Source organism: Protopterus annectens, chromosome 17.part0 (assembly GCF_019279795.1).
Source record: "Protopterus annectens isolate FY-2018-M chromosome 17.part0, PAN1.0, whole genome shotgun sequence".
Lineage (NCBI taxonomy): Eukaryota > Metazoa > Chordata > Ceratodontiformes > Protopteridae > Protopterus > Protopterus annectens.
Genome location: NC_056751.1, coordinates 654,467,575 through 654,489,820, shown reverse-complemented (window position 1 = coordinate 654,489,820; position 22,246 = coordinate 654,467,575).

Below are 22,246 nucleotides of genomic sequence, written 5' to 3'. Positions count from 1 at the left end.
TTTGTGATTACTGTTCATGCTGCAGCTGTCTTGTCTTTGTGGTGTATGTACATTGACATGCCTTTATCCGGTGCACATTACCATGCTTCACTTGTTCTCTTCCCCTGTCTTCATTCCTACCATTCATGTCTGTGGCCTTTTCAATGCACACACTTCCCCAGACTAGTGCATTTATAATGCAGTCTATGTACCTCTGATGATCTCCACCAAACCTTTATTTCAGTATGCCAAAAAGATGTTTGTACTGTACTTTGCACTGGGTACACTTTTCTTAATGTGTAAGTACTGCATTCATTGCCTTAAATTAAACCCCGGTAGTCATTGTGGCTGTCCACACAATCACGCAGAACAAGTTTGCTTGTAGATAAACTTGTCTGGATGTCTGAATGTGTTTGTGCTGCTTTACATGGTTTCATGTCCGGCAACAGAGACCTTGATTGTATCCATGTAAACCCGATGCTCAACATGCATATGTAATTAGCACTGCTGCTGATCGTGCGAAAAGTAAATTCTGTGTAGGCTTCACACTAAGCCTACACAGAGGTTATTGAATCCCTGAGAAAAAGTATTTTTTGTCTTTGAATGTAAACAGTATAAAGAGTGATTGAAGAAGGCCTGTTGTATATGAATGGGATAAATTCTAAAATATATTATTATTTGTTTAGTTGACATTATGCGTTTGAATTGCAAACAAAATTTGTAATTTCGTACACTCTGGAGTTGAGAAATTTATTTAATTATTTATGTTTAGTTTATTTTTATTTTTATTTTACATTTGTTAACCAGGTAGTGTCCAGCTGGGCAGGTAGCCTGTTTTCAGTGGAGACTGGGGGAGAAAAGCTCCATAACAATAGTACAAAAAAGATTACAAACATTTTGCAAAGAATATACAAAAAGTTTAACAGTTGCATACAATCACAATTTTAAAAAAATTGAATGTAAGCAGAAAACAATTTCCTAAGCCTTACTACAGACAGTAATATGAAACTTATTTGATATATAACTATAATAAACCACTGTGGTATTTTCATTTGGTAGAAGTAAGACAAGGGGAAAATAGCAGAAAAGAAACATTTGATTAATGGCATGAGAAACTAGCCAGGAGTATTACAGGAGCTTAGCCATTGTTGAGTAAGGTATTCCTTTAGGAGTTGTTTGAAGCTATGACTATCTGTGCTTTTAGGATATTCTGGTGTATTAGGTTCCACTGTTTGGCTACTTTATAGGTGAATAGATAGTCATCAAAGTAATTATGGGACTTTGTAACCTTGAGTATAAGTGTATCAGATGATCTAAGGGTCCTGGGGTTGGTATTTAGTTGCACTAGGTTGGAGAGTGCAGGGCAGTTTTCAGGTTTGTGGACAATGGAGTAGGAAGTGGTGAGCTGATTGAGTGATAACAGATTGGGAAGTTCAAGCCAGTGTAGTTTTTGAAGAGCAAGGCAGTGATTGGGCCTGTTGGGTATATTAGCAGTGAATTTTGCTGTTATTATAACAGCAATCAAGTGGATGTAAATCAGACATGCACAGGTTAGTGACAATTTGAGAACAGTAAAGGATAGGAGGTGGGATCTGACTGTGGCTAGTTGGCATTTTGAGTGAAATAAGGTTTGTTCCTTTATAGTGCACCAAGTTTGATGTGAACTTTTTAAATTATGAGTGATGTGTGTTTATCGCATGTTAGGTTGTTGTCTATTGTGACACAGAGTAGTTTTGTTCGGTTAACTGGTTCTATTATAGTGCCATTAGAGGAGTAGATGGAGAAAGGAGGTGGTTTTGCTTTGGATTTCCTGTTGGAGAAAATCATTAACTTTGTTTTGTTTGTGTTTAGGACATGTTGAAGGTCATTTAGGTAATTTTCAATATCTAGAAATGATTTTTGCAGTTTATCCTGGAGTTCTTGAGGTGTGGGAGGAGAGCAAATAAGAGTAGTGTTGTCAGCATATTGAATGATCGGAGCAGATTTACAGGCAGTGTTTAGACTATTTATGAATATAATAAAAAGGAGAGGGTCAAGGATGGAACCCTGTGGAAGCCCAACTGGGACTGGTAGGAGTGTAGAGAGTTTATTATCCCATTTAGTTGCTTGTTGTCAATTAGTAAGGTAGCTAAATAACCAGTTGAGAGCTGTAGTGTTGAGGATGAAGGAGGCTTGGGTGTTGAGTAGTAGTTGGTGGGATACCATATCAAAAGCTTTGGAGATATCAAGGAATATAGCAGAGACTAGTTCTCCATTGTTTTTGAGGAGATTGATGTAGTCAGTGAAACTTATGAGGGCTGCAAAGGTACTGTGTTGTGGACAGAAGCCATGCTGTGAACCTAATAAGAGGTTATTTGTAGTGAGGTGGTCTAGGAGCTGCTCATGGATACAGTTCTCTAAGATTTTGGCTAGGGGTGATAAAACGAGAAAGGGCTCATAATTAGAGAGATCTTTAGATGGGCCTTACTTGTGGAGGGGGGGTGATATGGGATATTTTCCCCAAGTATGGGGACATATTGTTCTGCGATGTATAGATTGATTAGGATGGATACGGGATAGGCAATGGAGCTGGTACTAGTCTTTAAGTGGTCACTAGTGAGTTGGTCAGCTGGTAGACAGGTTTTAGTTTTGATCTGAGTTTTTTGTTATAAGAGGTTTGTATGAGTTTAAAAGAGAAGTATTTGGGTTTACAGTTAGTGGAGGTAGGCACTGTAAGTGGTTGGTCAGATTTTTGTTGTTTAAAAGTGAAGTGATAGTTGTGATGAAATGAGAGTTAAACTGGGATGCTAAGCATTTGGTGCTATTTGTTGTAGATGGTGCAGGGTTAGAGGTTTTGCCAAGGTGGAGAAGATAGTTAATGTTTTGCCAAAATGTTTGTGGGTTATTTATATGTTTTTGCTGATAGGCTAGAAAATAAGATTTTTGTCAGGTAATATTTGCTTCCTAGTTAAGTTTCTTAGTTGTTGGTAATAGGTGAGTTTTTCTGAGGTTTTGGAGGTTTGATAAGTAGTCCAGGCTCTATCACTTTGTTCAATGAGACATTTAGCGCCTTTGGTTATCCAGGGTAGGTTTTTGGCTTTGGGACATATTTTTCTTCTTGGAGCAAGGTTATTAAGGATGTTGAGGAAGGTATCATTAAAATATTGTACAGCTTGGTTTAGGTGGAGGAATTTTAGAAGTGACCAGTTGCAGTTTTGAAGTAGTGAATTTAAGATGGTGGGGGAAAAGTTTCTTTTGTTGTGTATATGTTTGAAAATGACATTACAGGGAAAGTAAATGTGTTTCCTTGGTAGAAATGTAGGGAAGTGATCATTGAGAGAATCAGGGAGGCACCCAGCATGATGGGCAAGGTTGGACTTATTGGTTAGCATCCAGTCTAGATAGATTCTTTCTTAGTATGCTTATTGATTTTAGTGTGGGAGTTTATAGCTTGGGTGAAGTTGAATAGATGTATACAATTGGAGGGGTTGTTAGATGAGCAGGATAACCAGTCCAAGTTGAAATCACCTAGCACTATAGTTTCTTGGTTGAAAATGGAGGATGCCCAGGATAGGAGACTTTCAATGTTAGGTAGATTATTTCCTGGTGGTAGGTAGGAGGCAATAATTATACTGGGATATTTGGAATGAGGAGTGTTTTCTGGTTGCATTCCTGGTTAATAACAATGAAATAAAGGAATGGAACATAGCAATAAGCCGTCAAGGTTGCATGCTAATTACAACATAAGCTGCTAAATTGTAAGCTAATTAATCAATCCAAGATGGAGGAGCTATTCAGCAAGTTATAAAGCAATCATGTACATTCAGTGCAAGTTTTGGCATTGAATTTCAAAACATATTTGAATACAGCCACAGAAACTACTCTACTCTGAAGTAATGTTAGGACCACTGAAAACAAAAAATAATTTCAAAAAACTGCTCCGGTCCCATTTACATAGTTCCTGTTATGTAATTGTGACTGTATTATAATTTTACAGAATTGCAATTAGATGTGAACCTGTTTGATCTATTGGCGAAAGGTTTTTCTTTTATACCTTTTAAATCGGTCAATGTAGTTGTTAGTATTATGGACCTCAAACAATATGTGCGAAAACTGAATTTGCATCTACTCTTTCAAGGAGTTGAGAAGGTTATCCCCCAATAAAAGTCTCTAGTACTTACAATCCCCTCTACACACCTTGTTGGACATTTCTGAAAAAGTTTGTGAAATTGACATCAGAGTGTACTGCAACCAGAAAAGTGGTTTGACCTCTATGATTAAGAATAATTTAAGTGAGGAAGAAGATTTTAAGGTATCACTACTTGCTAATAACATAAGCATAAGGGCTATGAAACCTGACAAGGGGGGGAGGTGTTGCATTAATGCATCAAGAGTGACTATATTAGGAAAATGCATGAAATCATTGACACCCCTACATATATAGAAATCTCCTTAAATGAGTTGAATGGGGCTTACAGAAAAATTAGGGGGAACTTGGAAGACATATTTACAGAAAGACTCATTTCTATAGACAAATTACATTTTTGTCTACTGATTTTCAGGTTACACCAGTCATCTTTGGGATTCCCAAGATGCATAAGAATTTATGCCAGCCTTCTATGCACCTTATTGTGGATGTGAGGGCTTCCATTACACACCCTATGGCAAGGTTCCCAGATATTGAACAAAAAGAATTTCTTAAAAGGGAACCCCTGCTGTGTAAAGATTCCTGGGATTTTTTGTGGCAGATAAATAAAACAAGTTTGGTAAATCATATGTTTTGATTACAATCGATGTAAAGGATCTTTACAGTGTAATTCCACATGATACAGGTACAGAATTTTTTTTGAATATCTTTTTTCAGTTGGTCTACCACATGATAGGTGTATAATGTTGGTAAATTTATTGGACTTGGTGCTGCGTAACAATTTTGTTCTTTTTGAAAAGAAATACTATCTACAAGCTCAAGGGGTGGCCATTGGTGCGGCATGTGGCAGGTTAGATGCTAACATTGTTATGTTAGAATGGGAAAGGAGGTTTTTGACACAGTCTACCTTCTTCTCACACTGCCACATGTATGCCCGTTTCCTTGACGATATTTTCATTTTATGGAAGGGGCCCAAGGACCTAAGCCGTCCATTTTTGGATTACATAAATGCTACCACCTCTTTTTTACAATTTACACACACCATTAAAGAAAGTAGTATAGCATATTTGGATGTTTTACTTAAAAAAGGCTATGTACTTAATAGATTTGTGGCTGTAATACACTGAAAGGAGACCTATTCTAACAGTTTTCTCCACTTCATGAGCTGCCACCCCTTTTCTCAAAAACCAGGGGTGATAAAGGTCCAATTTGTTAGAGTGGCCAGAATGGTGAGCCTATGGGATGACTTTTTAATAGAATGTAATAACTTAAAACGCATGTTTTGTAACAAGGTTACCCCAGAAAACTCACCAAAAATATCATGGATGAAATGGTTGAAAAAATAAGGAATGGCCACTTCCGTCCTATTTTAGATCCACAGACCAGTACTTCTCCATCAAACCTTGATGCTTTAACACCACATCAGGGTGTTATAGGTGGGGTTCATGCTGCCACATCCATATAAGCTATTTGTAATTTTAATATGGCCTTTAATCAGGGTTCATCAAAAGTGTGTTTTCTTACTACCTTTGCTTATGACTCTAAAAATGTTCTTAACATTTTGACTAAAAACTGGGAACTTCTAATGAGTGATAGTGCCATTAGGGGTTCCATTGGTAGTAAACCTATTTGTGTGTATAAGAGGGATCGAAATCTAAAGAATATATTGGAGTGTAATGTGAATAGTACAGGATTTGGTTTCACTCGTAAATGTGGGAGATGCAAATTTTGTTCCTTTATTTTTCAGATTAATGAAGTTAAAATCAATAATATTAAACTAAGGTTGCAATTTAAGGGCTCATGTGATACTGTGAGGGTTGTGTATGATGCAATATGCGATACATGCCCTTGTTTCTAAATAGGTAAAATCCGAACGAAAACTTAAATTTAGAAAAAGTGAGAATGTAAGGAACATCAGGGACAAGTTTGAATTCATTGCCTTTGCTAGGCATACTACACAATACCCAGACCACACATTTAAATTCTTTATTTTGGATATAATACCTTTTTTGGAAAGAGGGGGGCCTGGCAGTACTTATTAGAAAAAGTGGAGCTAGTGTGGCAGTTCTGTTTGAATGCTACATGCTGGCCGGGTCTCAGTGACAGTGTTTCTATTTCTAGTTTACTAAAACTAAAAGCACTGTATAGATGATTAACATAGGTTTTCTATTCTGGTTTTCCCTGATGGGTTTGCTGGTTGTATTTGAGCAAATGCAAGGCACAGAGCTGTTTAAGCTGTTTCAAATGGTAGTGTTATACATGTTGCTTGTAGGATGTATTTTTATTAACTTTTTATTTTTTATTTGTACTTTCTATTATACATTTGTTAACATATACTTTAAAAAATGTTGCTTTTATAGGATGCATACATATATACATATACATTTTTTATGGTCTGATTATTCATAATTGCTGACTTTTAAGATGCATGAATTGTGTTTTTTTTTCTTTATCTGTCTTTCTGGGGGGAAGTGATGTCACACAACAAATGCATTTAAAGGCTATGATGTTTTTTTGCTGCCATCTGATGAAGTTCTATGTTAATGTGTACTTTTGGGGACAAAAGCACTTATGGTGGCTTAATCCTCACTTGGTAGAGTTTTTTTTGCTTTCAATGTGATTTGGATTATCTGTAATAAATATTTTTGGAGAGGAATCCATTTGCTGAGCATTTTCTTTGATTTTGTGGTTTTTGGACTTTTTTGTTTCATTTCTGGATAGACTATTTTGCCAGATCACCTCCTGATTTCTTCCTTGTAGGTAATGTTGAAACCAGTTGATGGTTTGATTGTGTAGGGAAAGTTTATGAAGTGAGAGTACTAGCTTGCTATGATTGACCATATCGAAAGCTTTAGTAAGGTCTAAAAAGAGTGCTGATGAGATTTTAGCATTGTCCCTATTCTGGTTGATAAAGTCTGTGAATGATAGCAATGCTGTTGTTGTGCTATGGAAGGGTCTAAAGCCATGTTTGGAGTTTGTGAGAAGTTTGTTTTGGATTAGGTAGTGCATAAGTTGGCTATGAATACACTTTTCCATGATTTTGGCTAAAGGTGAGAGGATGGCTATGGGACTATAATTGGATAACTCCAAAGAGTTTACACATTAATGGAGAGGTTTGACATGTGATACATTCCAGATACTGGGAATGGTGGCTTCTGTGATTATCCTATTTATTAGGATTGAGATTCAGATGGTAATGCCATCAGTTGCCAGCTGTAAGTATTCTGCTGGGAGTCAGTCATCATCCAGGGTAGTTGGTTTAAATTTAGACAATAGTTTTCTAATGTAACTGGGGGGGGGGCAGGTTATAGACTAAAGGTAGTGTTGTCATTGATAATGTTTAGCTCCATACCATCAGTAAAGGTGTCAGTATGCTGTTTGGCAAGAGTGAGTGTGGTGTCAGTAAAATATACATTGAAAGTATATGGTAGATTATGAGTGTTAATTTTTGCCAGAGTGGAGGGGGTGGGAGTGGTAATGTTGCCAGGTCTTGTTATTTTATTTATAACTGCCCAAAACATTTGCGGATGATTTTGATGTTTGGTTAGTACGTCATGGAAGTATTTTCTTTTGTCTTTTAGGATGGATCTTTTTGTGCCATTCCTAAGTTGCCTGTAGTTGACCTGATCTGTAACAGGTTTGATGGTTCTTCATTTGGACCAGGCCAAGTTTCTTTCTGAAATTTTAATTTTTGTATTTTTGGTAAGCCAAGGTGCTGACTTAGGTTTGGCTCTGGAAGTACGCGGGCGTGCATATGAGTCTAGGATGGAGAAAAAGGTTGAATTAAGGTACCTCTCTCTCTTTCTTTCTCTCTCTCTCTCTCTCTCTATATATATATATATATATATATATATACATACACACACACACACACACACACACACACACACACACATATATATATATATATATATATATAAAGAGAGATGTGTGTGTGTGTGTGTGTGTGTGTGTGTGTGTGTGTGTGTGTGTGTGTGTGTGCATGCGTGTGCATGTCTGTGTGTGTGTGTGTGTGTGTGTGTGTGTGTGTGTGTGTGTGTGTGTGTGTGTGTGTGTGTGTATGTGTGTGTGTGTGTTCATAAATAGGTACAACAGTACATTTCATCCTATCACAAATCAGTAAAAACATTAATGAGAAACACATTTGGTTGAATCACAATTCATAGAATAATGTATATGACAATACCAGTCACTGCTGCTGTGATTTAGTGTTTGAGATCATTGGAATTAGAAGGCAAATTAGTCTAAAACACCGGTTGAACATTGCCAGTGCCCACCCTTATGTTGTACTCCACCTCCAGAATATTTTTTTGTGTGCCAGTAGTAATTCATTGATTGTGATACTTTCTCTTTTCATTATGGCTGTGTGTCCATGGAGTTGAAATATTTATGTAAGGGTTTATGGAAGGCAAAGCCCCCCACATGAGGATGCAGTGGGACTTGTCATCCTGCAAAAGAAAAAAAAAACTTGAAGGTGTATTTGTTGTATATGAAATTTTTTATGAAATATGATTGAGTGAAATCCTGAGGTAGAGAAACATTGATACTCATTAAATTGACTTTGCATATTGGAACTCACTGTAACTAACCATTAACCAATCAAAAAATAGTTAACAATATTCAAATTACAAATGGAAAATAAGTGATGTTTATCATGATTACTGCTGCAGTAGACTTTGGCTATTTGGGTTATATCCTGCCTAGGATACAACAAGCAGTCAGAATATTTGGCTCTCTCTCCATCCTACACTCTGTCTGTTGATTGAACAAACCTTTGGAGTGAAATCAGCAGCCAAGATACTGACAACTTCAGTACACTTTCCACCTCAAGAGGAAGCAGCTCTGAGGCTTCACATGAACATCAGGTTTCAGTCTTCATTTCTGGATAATTTCTCACAGAATGTATTGCCCTTTTAAGAGAATGCTATTGTATGTTCTTTTTAACATGTCAGAAACCATTTTTGTTTTTGGAAAAGGGCCTTTCATTGATAATGATTAAAATGTTCATCTGAGATAGTTTATTGCAAGATGGTGAAAGTAAGGGTTAGGAAGTGTTTTTCAGTACTGTAAACTTGTTTGCATTTGTGTTGCTTATGTACACTGTTCATTACTTGATTTCAGTCAGGGTACTTTTAGAGAAAATGAACTTTTTGTACTGCTTTTGCTTTCACTTTTAAAGTAGGACTATGTGGAGAAGTGTAAGTGTGTGTGCTGCTTCTGAACACTTCTGTGAAAACTTTATTTTTGGCTGATGATTTCCAGCAGTGCTTATTAGCAATCAGGCTTCTTCCTCTACTACAGTATGGATACTTAATTTCTTCAGTTCTGCAGTTTCTTCTCATGATGAACCTAAAAAAGAAAAATAAATGCCAGATGGAGCCCTTGTCTGCAACATGGGCTCACACTGTGCTTAATCTGGCACCAAGTTATTCTTCAGTAGCCATTCATTTTTCCTCAGAACACTCATTGGTTTCTCTGGATTCCTTTGCTTCTGTCAAATTGTACCAGGGGATAGCCACATGAGTCTGTTCCAGTGTGCAATTCAGGCATGGAGAACTATCTTCTGTGGGTCTGGGAGTTTCTTTGGAAGGTTTTCCCAGGGTGGTCAGGGAAATAGTCCTGTTGCCCAGGATCAACTGCCATCTCCTACTTCGCCTACTTTCAGGGATGTCACTAAAAAAAGAATTAGTAGGCTAGACATTGCTTATGTAAGTACACCGTCTGTTCATAAGGATTATTTTGTTACCTTGCCTGGAGTTTATTACAGGTTTGCATTCCTGAAGAGCAGAAATCTATATCAGCCAGTGTACAGAGTAAAGAGATTACTAAGGAGAATTTACCAGAGGGTTCTGACATAGACTGAGACAGGGCTTCTCCTCTTGCAGATTCTCAAGCCCAAGACTGATTCACAGGAAAGCTGGCTCCCTCCATCTGTTTAGAGCTGTTTTTCTTTTTTTAAGCTATTTCCATAATGAATGGATTATTTTTTTTTCTGGGAACAGGTGAATGTTGCCCTAAAACTGAGGAGATATTATGATTAATATCCCACATGCTCTTCTTGTTCCTGCCATCAAGCCAGCCTTGAAGGCTGTGTTAAAAGTTGCCTACAATAACTCTGACTCTCAACTTCAGTCCCCAAAAAAAGGCATATAGCTTATATATAGTATTTCAAGCTAACAAATTCTTCATTGTGTGGGCTAGTTGAGGGATTGTTTTGCCTCATTTCTTTCAGAAAGTAGGTACTGTCTGAAGCCTATTATTTCTAACCTATCTCATGAGTCTAATCATGATGAGAAGAGTGTATATTATTGCATAGATACAGTATCTATGGCTAATGTTACAGCAGCTGTTTTAAAAGGATACCCTGGATATGTCATCAAAAGTTTTCTGATGAGGTAAGCTCTTAAATTTAAAATTCTACTTTGATAAAAAATTTGTTTTGCCCTTCTGCTACTCAGGTTCCGAAACAGTTTGATAAAAGAGAGAAAGTGATTCAGGGAGTTTATGAAAAATTTCAAGCCCCCTCTCGCATAATACAACTTATAATTCCTCTGGTTTCTTTGACAGACAAAGTAGGCAATACCTGCTATCTGCTGGCAAACAGGGAAACAAAAAAGATGGAAGGAGGGGTACAGTAAAAAACAGGGATCATTTCAAAATAAAAAGAAAAAAAGGAAAAACACAGACTATACCTTCAGAATGAGTATGCTAGCATTCTTACCACCATCCTCCTGCTGCTATATCTATCTAATCTGTCTCAAAAACTAGTGCTTTGTCTTCTCCTTTGCTAACAATTTGTTTTAAACTCACGAGAACTGTGGAATAGTGTGTGCATGTGTGAAGGTTGCCAGCCTAGCCAGATAGAATTGTGCAGATATCATTTATAAATATAAATGTGAATATCAGGCTTGTTGTCTTAAATGAAAAATAATGCTGTTACAAAAATGTGGCAACAGTGCTCTCTACTGACCCAGTAAAACCATGTGGTGACCCTTTGAAGTAGACAGTGGTGCTGATGGGTCTAGATGAAGAAATTCTTTCTATTGTTTTAACCAAGTGTTAAATTGCTAGATTCCAACATGCAAATGTATTTTATTGCTCTGCTCCTGACCAGCTGCAAGATAACAAAAGGGAGAGGTTAAAAATGTAAATGTAGTTAATGTGTAGCCTGGGAAAACCAGGGAAGTGAAAAAGGATGATGTAATGTTTATCAGAACTGCAATTTCAATTTAAACAGAGAGAACCAGAGAGTATAGAGCGTTTTTGTCTGGATCATCCAACTCATAGCACTGCCTGTTGTCTTATGGAAGTTATCTTAGACTTGTGTGTTCTTTTAGATTAGCTAGGAACTATAAAGATTAGACTAAGTGTTTTTTCTGTGATGTCAGAACTATACTACTGATTTATTTTAAGTATCTCTGTGTGATCTCTGAACTCTTTTGACTAGCACTGTTTGGTAGAAAGGAATGTCTTGTGGTTTTAATTATTTATTATTAAATATTTTAAAATCTTTTAACTCTGGCTGGTTTGTGTAGAGATAACTTAAGCTCTTAAGAGTACTTGCATGCCTTTGGTAAAACTGTACAAGGCCACTCTAATAGCTTTAGCTCTGGGCTATACTACCGATTGGATAATAATATTGCACATTCATAATTGGGCACCCTTTTAAGGGCCTTTCAGTAGCTGATACGTATTAGTGGGTGGTGGCAAGTGGAACTACCTTATAGTCTGTGAGAAAGGGGCATGGCTGGAGAACCTGTGCCAGCCTTCCCAAGAAGTGTCCGTGTGGTTATATAAACTCTTATCTCAAAGTGTGTGTGTGTCAGCTACTTGGGCAGGGACATGAAATACTGGTTGGCAGAGAGGGTGCTAGAGGTTTTAGCTTGCCCACTAAGCTGAGATCTGGACCCTATAGCTTTGTCAGTGGGGAGTCTTATTGGGGACCTGGAGAGCAAGGGAGCAACCAGCCCCAGACTGACTGTGATCAATGTGTGCTCTTAAGGGAAATTGCACTTTACTGTGTGCATTTGTTATCTTTTCCTCATATATGAGATGCCCTCTTTGGTGTTAGTGGTGAGGATTGAGGCTCCTTGATTGCTGGGCCAGGGCACAGGTGTCACAGTATGTTGTACCTTTAAGAAGCATTTCAAGGTCAGCATGTGTATATAAATAGCCAGAACATGCTAGTTTCAGTGCCATTTTGTGAGTGCAGTCAGACAGTGAGCATGTATGAGTGTAATAGCTAGTTTGCTTATAAGTTTATTTAAGCTGAAGTTATTAAGCCTCAATCCTGATGTGTTTGTGCATAATAAAGTTGCTTGAACAGAACCCACAAAGACTTGTCTATTTTATCCTGACTAGATGAGCAACATGGTGTTGGAACCAGAATTCCAGAGACTGCTTTTCATTGCTATGAGGTGTAGAGTTAATAGTGAAGGTAAACTAAGAGAAACGAGCATGAAAAAGGGCCAGAAATGAACCAAAGGTAATGGAAACTTGCACAAACGATTTATTTTATAAAAAAGGTAAAACAGAGCATTACAAGGGCACAGACCACGTTATTAAACAAGCAAGAGGCACAGAATGTTTATTAATTAAACCAAATGTTTAAAATTAAGATATTTGATAAAACAATTAGCAGAAAAGAACATAAAGGGTTTGGAATTACCTTGGAATTGCAAAATGAGCATGTTTAAAGCAAAACAGGCATGTTTGGAGTAAAACATGTACAAGAAAAGTAGAATGGGCATGGATATAGATTAAATGAGTAAATAAATATAAGAAAGGGCATAAAGGGCACATTAAGCATAAATAAAGCAAGGCAACTGCATGTTTTTTGGCAAAGTACTGTGTTTTGGCATAACAACTATTTCAGATTGTATTCAGGGCACAACTACAGTTATTCAAAGTATTTCAAAGTGTGTAAAAGTGCTTACAGTGTGTGCTTATTATTTATGCCAAAGAGTTTACTTGTGTGCAAAGTGCAACTATTTTGTAAAGTACAGTCAAAATACAGCCATTTTGAAACGTTTCTTGTGTTGGCTGTGTCTATTCACAGAGTGCCACCCTTACAGAGTGTTTTTTGCACTGTAAAGAATTAGTTAGCAAAGTACAGCCATTTTGGGAAAGTTTCAGTACGATGTGTACTGTTTATTCATAAGGTGCAGTTACTTTGAAATGTGTCCTACTCTGAGCTTCTTCTGCCCAATTTATTCACACAGTGCAGTTATTTTGAAATGTTTCTCACACTAATAAGAGGTGGTTTCTTACAGTATAGAGATTTCAAGAGTATTTCAGTGCCCAAGAGGCTTATTTCATAAAGTTCAGTTATTCAGAGTTGTGTTGTGCTATTGGGCATAGTTAGAAATGCTGGCATAATTTTCTGGCATATGTATATGTGTGTATGTTTGTGCATACTTGCAAAAGCCTTTGCTGGTGTTAATATGGCAGATGGATTTCGAAAATCATCACCATTGGTGTTTGACCAGAATATTGCAGAGAACTGGAGAATATATGAGCAAGAGGATGATATTTTTATGCAAGTAGCTTATTCTGACAATGATGTATGCACCAGGGCATTCATCTTGCTAAAGCTAGCTGTGTCAGAGGCCATTGAAAGAGAGCATTCATTTGTGTATGCATCAGCAGAGTATGAGGAAGAAGGTGAAAACTGTCATATTGTTGTACAGGTTGAATCAGGGGAAGACCCAGAGTGTTTGAAGTACAAATTCGGGGAAATGTGTAACCCCCAGACAAATATTACTTTAGACAGGCATCTGTTTTATGCAAGAGATCAAAAACAAGAGGAATCCTTTACATCTTTTACAACTGACTTGAGAAACAAAGCTAAAATGTGTTGGTTTGGTGACTTAAAAGATGAGTTGATGAAGGACAGGCTTGTGTGTGATATTGATAGTGCCACAGTGAGAAAGATTTTGCTTTGTGACAGTGATTTAACAGTAAGCAAAGCTTTTGAGATTTGTCAAATCCATGAAGTTAGAGAAAGGCACACAAGTATGCTTGCAAATGATAAGAGCATGGTTTCAGTAGGCTCCACAGCAAATGTAGACAGCATGCAACACATGGCTAGCAGAAGCAGGCCTAAGCACATGGCAGCTGCCACCCTTGCAAACTTACCTGGGAAACCCAGCAGTTTTCCAGCAAGTTTTAAGAAAAGGGCATGCTCAGTACTGTGCAAGGGTGAGTTAGCAAAACCCAAATCCAGCTTTATTGTTAACTGTTGCAATTGTGGTGCCAATCATGAGTCAAAAAGAGAAAAATGCTTAGCATTGGGTCAGCAATGCCACAAGTGTAAAAAAATGGAACTATTTTCAAAGGTTTTGCAAATCATGTAAACCTCACACAGTTATAAAGAAGGTCACTCAAGAAAGCAAGTCGATCATATAGAGAGCTGCAGTTCTACTTTTATGTAGCTGATTTATCAGTAATTGGTGAAAAGTTTGATGCAGTAAATTTGTTGGAAAATAAAGTGTTTTGTACTGTCCAGTTCAATGCTAAATCCACTGAGCTCAAAGTGGACACTGGCTCAAAGTATAAACTTATGCCAGCAGACACATTTGCTAAGGTGAGAACTGGTGAGCAACTCAAAGTGGCTAGTAGTGCAAAACATGTTGCTTATGGAGGTGAAGAAATTCAAACCAAAGGCTCAGTAGTGCTTTCATGTTACTTGGTTAGGAACTGTTACAGCTTGTTATTCCATGTAGTCTGAAGACGTGCAGTCATTATTGGGTCTCAAAGATAGTTTGAAAATGAATCTGCTTTCTTTTACCAAACAAGTTCATCATATAAGCACATATCCTAGTTCCAATTTTACTGAAGCTATTTTCTCAGAATATGCTTATGTTTTTGATGAACACGTTGGGCAAATTTCCACTTGTGTATTCCATGAAGTAAGACCCAAAGGACAGTCCAGTAGTCAGACAGCAAGAAAAGTTCTGTCAGCTATGCAGGATAAAGTCAAAGCTCAGGTGGATAAAATGGTGCAGCAAGGTGTAATTTGTCCAGTTACAGAACCAGCGGAATTGGTGTCGTCTACGGCAGCAGCCCAAAAAAAGGCTCAGACTAAATCAAAATATGTATTGTCCAAAGAGATTTGAACAAAGCATTATAGAGGCCGCATCATCCAATGCATACAATTGAGGAAGTTGCAGCCCTAATACCAAATGCCACTGTTTTTTTTCCATCTTAGATGTTCATTTTGTCAAGTGATGCTGTATTGCAAATCCTCATTACTGACTACTTTCAATACCCCATTTGGCAGATATAGATTCCTCAAGATGCCATTTGGAATAAATTCTGCAAGTGAAGTCTTCCAATGTCCAATGGAGCAAATTTTATCAGGTTATCTTTGTGCCAAAATAGTAGATGATTTATTGGTTGGTGGCAATGGTGAAGTAGAGCACGACAGAAATGTTAAGAAAGTTCAACACAGAGCATGTGAAGTGAAGTTCAATCCTCTGAAGTGCAAATTCATAAAGAAAAACCTCAGTTTGAGACCTTCACATGTTTGATTTCAAAAATGAAGAGTAGTCATAAAATCCAAGAAACTGTATTGTAATCCACTCCATCAAGTGCTTTCGTCCCTCTACACTTAATACTGGGACTTCATCAGAACAAACATAGTATAGATACAACTTCCTTATAAACCCTATCCAATTAACTAATATTGTCAACTCATCAACTTTTAAAGATATATGTTACTATAAAAACTTTAAAATAATATTGTCATGTTACTTAAATATACCCAAAACAATTCCTGCATCTCATGCCAATAGAATTATATATACATACATACAGTTATTGAAAAATAGAAATGTATGTGATATGAATATGGAATACATTCTAAAATATATGGTTTACAGGTGTACCATTAATAAAAGTTCATAAAGTTCAAAGTGCAAATTCAGACTACCAGAAATTATATATGCAGATTGTTTATTTACTAGCACTGGTTTGAGACCAGATCCATCCAAGCAAGCAGCCATTCTTGAGATGCCAGCACCAGATAATGTTTAGGCTCTACAACCTTTTCTTGTTATGGTCAACTATATAGGCAAGTTTATACCAGACTTCAGTGAGTTTACCGCACCATTGAGAGAGTTGATGTCAAAAATCTTATATGGTCTTGGTTGGAACAGCACCAGAAGGCATTTCAAAACCTTAAGAGGAAAATTGCCACCCCACCTACATTAAGATACTATGTTGTTAATAAACCAGAAACTCTTTCCTGTGATGGTTCAAAATTTGGTCTTGGTGCAGTTATTCTTCAAGAAGGCAGGCCAGTAGCCTATGCATCTAGAACTCTTACCCAAACTGAAATGCAATATGCTCAAATTGAGAAATAACTTTTGGCAATAGTATTTGCATGTTCCAAGTTTCCTGATTATATCTATGGTTGAGCTATTCAGATTGAAACCGATCACCAGCCTCTAGTCACTATTTTAAAGATGGCTATGTATTCCTCTCCAGTGAGATTATAAAGAATGATGCTCAAACTACAAAAGTACAACTTCAATATGGCCTATACAAAAGGCAGATTTTTTTATCTGGCTGACACCTTATCCAGATTTCCCAGAAATACAAGGGAACAGCTTCATGCAAAGAATTTTGAGTTTGATGTCATGGAAGTGCATAATTTTTCTACCAACAGACTTGATGAGCTGAAAAATCATACAAATACTGATCCAATTTTGCAAAAGCTCAACCATTACATTAATGCTGGATGGCTGTCAAAGTAATCTAGTGTACTACCTGAAGTGCAAACTTATTTTCCTTACAGAGATGAGATGTTTATGGAAGATGGCATTATTTTCAAAGGCCCTAAAATTGTTGTTTCTGGTTCCTTACAACATGAATATATCCAAATTTTGCATCATTGTCACCCAGGTTCCGAATTTACCAAAACAAGGGTGAGAGAACTAGTATTTTGGTCTTTTCTAGTAAAAGACATTGATAAAGTACTTTCTTCTTGTTCAGTATGCAGTAGTACTACACTGCATTTGCAGAAAGAACCACTTCAGCTAAGTCAAATTCCTGAACTACCTTGGTCAACAGTAGCCACTGATATATTCGAGTTGAACAATCAACATTACTTAGTGTTGGTAGACTCTTATTTGAACTGATTTGAGATTGATTTACTACCTAACCTAACATCCACTGCTATCACCAAGTTGAAAAGTAATTTCTCAGTCCATGGTAGTTTACACAAAGTTATTTCTGACAATGGCACCTAATTAACCAGTCAGCTGTTTCAGAAATTTGCAAAAGAATGGGTCTTTGTACATATTACTAGTAGTCCAGAATATCCACAGTCAATTGGACTCACTGAATGTACAGTACAGAGTGAAAAGCAATTACATGAGAGGTCAAACCATCATAATACTGATGCCTTTTTGAATTTACTTAATCTCAGAAACATACTCCATAATGATATCCTTGGCTCGCCTGCTGAGAGACTTCTACCCAGGCAAACTAGAACAACAATGCCTATTAGTTTCAGTTTGTTGAGGCCTCAAGCTAAGAACAACAGGACAATTAGATCCCAACTATTCAGGAAAGTGTTCTTTCCAGAAGTCCAGTTATGATAAATTGAGCAGATTTCTTCATCCATTGAAAGAAGGAGAGACAGTGGGGATACAAACGGTGAAAAGTTTTGAACGGATTAGTCAAGTAATAGGTATATGTACCGAGCCAGGATCCTACTTTTTAGAATCTGAGGATGTGGAGTACAGAAGAAATCGTTGACATCTTCTTCCTGTACCAGAATTGATATCACAGTATCTTTCCTGTGATAAAGACTGTAGATCTCAGAGTAACCCAGACAATGTCCATGTTGCAGAATGTGTCAACTTCTACTTCCATTCCTGATGATGTTCCTGATGTCCCTAAACTTAAACATTCAGCAGAGACAGTCCCAGTTGCTAGACCTGATTCTAATTTCTATGTCACATGATTTGGTCATATTTCCACACCTAGTGTGAAATACACAGCAACCCGAACATAATTGTTTATGTGCATTTAGTTCTGTATAATTGCACAACAAAGAATTATTTGCATTGATTACATGTCAATTAATGTCGTCAGCATTGCATGACTTATTTCTCAAAGAGGGAGGATGTGGAGTAGTGTGTGTATGTTGTACCTTTAAGAAGCATTTCAAGGTTGACACATGCATATAAATAGCCAGCACGTGCTAGCTTCAGTGCCATTTTGTGAGTGCAGCCAGAGAGTGAGTGGGTGTATATTAAGTTATCGAACTTTTAAAAGTTTGAGCATCATATTGTTGACAGCATATGAACGAACTTTTAAAAGTTTGAATGTTTCAATGGAGATCTCTGTGCAGTGTGGAATGGTAAGATTTCCTTTTCCTGCACTCTAGTGTGATCTTAGAGTTGGTATATTTAAAGAGCGGGGGGTGTGGGGGTGCAGGGGGGCTTGCTCCGCTGATTAAAATTTTTTTTTTAGCTTTTTGAACTTTTAAAAGTTCGATCATATGGCTTCGACCATATGACGCTCGAACTTTTAAAAATTTGATAACGTAATATGCACCCAGAATGAGCATGTATGAGTGCCATAACTAGTTAGTTTATACGTTTATCTAAGTTAAAGTTATTAAGTCTCAAGCCTGATGTGTTTGTACATAATAAAGCTGCTTGAACAGAACCCACAAAGATTCATCTATTTTATCCTGACTAGATGAGCAACAAGAACTAAAAGTGGTACAGGAAGGTTACAGTTAGCATTGGATGCACATATGTCCTTTTAGAGGAATTTCTCACCATCCTCCCAGCCAAACAAAATGATTCTCTCAGGTTCTTCAACATACGCTGAGTCTAGCAGTCATAGAGCTAATGCCTTTAGACAAAAGAGGAGAAAGCTTATACTCTAGAAGACCAATTCCAGATCTTTCCTTTCTCAACCTGTTTGTGACAGTACCAAAATTCAAGTTGCTGACTCTCCAGAGCCTGGTACCACTCAGTCTTCTTCTGATTTTTTATGGTACCACCAGATCTAGAAAAGTGTTATCATCCCATTCCATAACCAGAGGCTTCAGAAAAATTTTCACATTCTCATTTGTCTGTTTCTGGATCATACTACCAGTTCTTCAGTGGTAGGTCATTACAGGATATTACCATATTTTCTTATTTGTCAAGTGTTCTTAACATTGGTTTTGCACTCCTTACTGATCTGGCAGTCTGGATAAATGTTCAAAAAAATCCTCCTTGACTCGGTCACATTGGATGGTATTTTTAGGTTGCCTTATAGACATTTCTCTGCAAAAGGTTATCCTCCCTCAAGAAAAGGTAGATATCTAGCTGGAAATTTTCCTGAGCTTTTCCAGTCTGTTTCACACTTCAGCTAGGGAATATTGCAGGATTTTAGGATTTATGGTTTCCATGACTCTCATTATTCCTCTCTCCAGGTTACACATCAGAAAAATGTCAATGGGTTCAAAAAAAAAAAAAAAAAAACATGTGTACCCAACATTCTCATCCTCTGTAATGTCAGACTGCAGTTTTGGGTTTTATCAAGAAGGAACTGCCTTGTTGGAGACTCCATATTATTCCGAATCCAGGTCTTACTCTCTTTTCCTCCTATCCCAACTCAATCTGTAACTACAAAAGCCTCAGAGTTCCCTCATAGCAGTTTTTATGGGGGTAAAGGTGCAAGGACTATGGGACTCATCAAATAGACTAAAGTTCATAAATGATAAAAAGATGTTAGCTATTATCTCTGATATAAAATCTCTTCATCATCGGTAGTCCCCAGGACCTTTACATCTAATTTCAGACAACACCACATCATAATGACCTGGTACATAAACTAACTGGGTTCACCATGTCTTATCCCCTGTGTAGTATGGCTGTGATGGCTTGGGTGGTTGCTCTTCAGAATTGTTTAATCGTCTAAGTACCTTCCATTACACTGGTGCAAAATTTGGTGACAAACAAGCTTAGCAGGACTAGGAAAGACCTTCACAAATGGAAACTGAATGGTGGAGCATTCCAAGAATGGTTCCAGATTTGGGGAACACCTCAAATAGATCTGTAAGCTTCCTTTCAAAATAGACAAGTAAAATGTTGCACCAAGGCTCCTTGAAGGCAAGCTTGTGAAACAGCTGCATTTTCATTTCATGGTTGGGGATGTCTATTTAGGCATTTCCACTCTTTCCTATATTATCTAGGGTAATATTGAAGGTTCAAAAGGACTCTGCAAAAATCATTGCGGTGACTCCCTTCTTTTCCGGTCAGCATTGTTTTTCCCTTTGATTGGAACTGTCTAGGGGCAATTTCTTTAAGCTTCTCACAAATTCTATCTACTCACAGAAGTCAAGGAAAGTTTGATACATCCCGATCTCAAATAACTACAACTGGCTTCCTGGAGGATTCAGTTTTGATACTTTTCAAGCATTTTTTTCATGAGGATGTACAGCAGCTTCTAACAAATGCAAGATGTCCTGCTGCTAGGAAATCTAATGTTAATCACAGGTAGAAATTTCCTAATTGGTGTCTCACCTATTACCAGGGTCCTATCTTGGATTTTTATCAGTGGTTCTCAAACATTTGTGTGATTCACTGTCATATGGGCAATTTACTTCTTCAGAAAGGTGCATTTATCAGCCATTATTTACCATTTCTTTCACATTCTTTCTTTCTTTCTTTCTTTCTGACTTTGCTCTAGCTGTTCTACAAAGAGGTTTGTTCTGTTGAAAGGGAATGTCACTTCTTATGCAGGTGACACTTAATTGGAATATTTACCTTTTGCTGAAAAAGGTTTATGTCTGCATTTGAACTAGCTATTGTGGTTGTTTTGATTCATTTTTGGCAGACTAACTTATTTATTACAATGAAATGTACAAGGGAGTACCAGAGTTGCAACTATTCATGTTGGGTTATCCACATTTAGCACTGCATGTATATAAGGTTATTTGTACAGCAAATCCCCCATTCACGCCGTTATTACTTTCAGATGTACCTTGAATCTAGCTATCAAACTCTCTCATTTCATTCAGAAATTGGCTGATAGGGAGTAAGGACCCCATACACTCTGATCCTGCTTTTGCAACTTAGTTATTATCTTGTCGATACTAAGGTGTTTAGGAAAGGTGAATGGCTGTGGACTTCCTAGTGTAGTACTAAAAATAAACAACCTATGTTAATTCAGACAATTCTCGAAAGTTGTTCCATGCTTTAGTTTCAATAGTTATTCCACCATGATAAAACAATTCTAGGCAGAATTAAGGCACATTCTACTAGATCTTTTTTTCTTCAATGGCAAACTGAAAAGGGAGTGGACTCTAAAAGCATTCTAGTGACAGCTACATGGTCCTCTGTACATACTTTTACAGAGCATTACATACCGGATTACTTCAGTAGGTCCAGAACTGGCTTTGCTAGAACCATACTCTGGAGGCTTATGGATCATTATCCTTCCCCCTCCCAGGCTGGATAAGTTTTGGTAATTAATCCAAATAACGAAAGGCTACTGTGACAGTGAGAAGGATGAACATAATACAGTTGCACTTACCAGGATTGTAGATGTTCAAAATCTTCATTGCTGCCGTAAATGAACCCTTCTTCCATCCTCCTTCTTCTGTTTATAATTAGTTATCGGGGATAAAAGTTGAATGTTTATTTCTTTTTGACATTTGAAGATCTGTAAGCATTCTCTTTTGCTTGAGAAAGAAAGTTCTGTACATGTCCACACTCTAACTGCTGATTTCCTCCAAGAGCTTGTCCAATCAACAGTCTGAGTGTAGGTGGGGGAAACGCACAGAACTTTTTGAAGATTAGATAGTCATTGTATCCTAGGCAGGATACAACCAAATAGCCAAGAGTGATTACAGTGGTGAGGAATTTGAATATCTAGGATTGTAAGTGGAAATTACATAACTGTACTTTGTCCTTTGGTGATCAGTCATGTAAAACAAAAAGCTCATCAGTAACACCAGATCCACTTTGCCTGTTAGTGAAAGGTTTTTTTTTTTTTTTTTTTGTTTGTAAAGTAATTTGGAAGGTTGAGCTTGGGGACAAGGAAAGATTTAGGGTAAGCACACATGTTTAAGGAAAGGCAGGAGGCTTCACCTCCTTGCATCACCTTATGCATGTGCGCTAACCCTAA